The sequence below is a fragment of the Microtus ochrogaster genome, linkage group LG3 (genome assembly GCF_000317375.1).
Source record: "Microtus ochrogaster isolate Prairie Vole_2 linkage group LG3, MicOch1.0, whole genome shotgun sequence".
Classification (NCBI taxonomy): Eukaryota; Metazoa; Chordata; class Mammalia; order Rodentia; family Cricetidae; genus Microtus; species Microtus ochrogaster.
Genome location: NC_022029.1, coordinates 44,968,320 through 44,968,978, shown reverse-complemented (window position 1 = coordinate 44,968,978; position 659 = coordinate 44,968,320).

The window sequence follows — 659 nt, the reverse complement described above, 5'->3', positions numbered from 1 at the left end:
ATAAAAATTATTTAGCCAGGCAGTGATGGTGCATGCCTTTAATCCCATCACTTGGGAGGCAGATCTCTGTGAGTTCGAAGCCAGCCTGGAAACCCCCAATGAGGCCACTATGTATTTCTAGAGATCCTATAGTTTCTAAAGATTGCATAAAACATTTTGATTCTGAGTTCTGTGATGGTTATTTTTGGTTGTCAATTTGACTACACCTGGAATTAACTAAAACTGAAATGAGTTATTGGAGGTGCAAAGACACATCATCCAACATCTGGATTTGTGAGGTGGGAAGATCCACATTAATCTGGGCCATACTTTCTGCCAGTCTATAAAAGGACACGGAAAACGGAAACACGATTTTTCTTACTTGCTCTCATTCTTGCTGGCAGTTTGATTCCTTCACTGGTATTGGCGCCTTCTTCAGGATTCTGATGTACACTGAAGATCAGCAGAGTCATCCAGCCTTGTATTTTCCACTGGGAGACAGCTATTGTTAGAATAATTGGACCATAACCTGTTAGCCACTCTAATAAATCCTGCTTTTAACCGGGCAGTGATAGCACACCCCTCTAATCCCAGCACTTAGGAGGCAGAGGCAGGCAAATATGAGTTCAAGGTCAGCCTGGTCTACAGAGTTCCAGGACAGAGCCAGGTACACAGAGAAA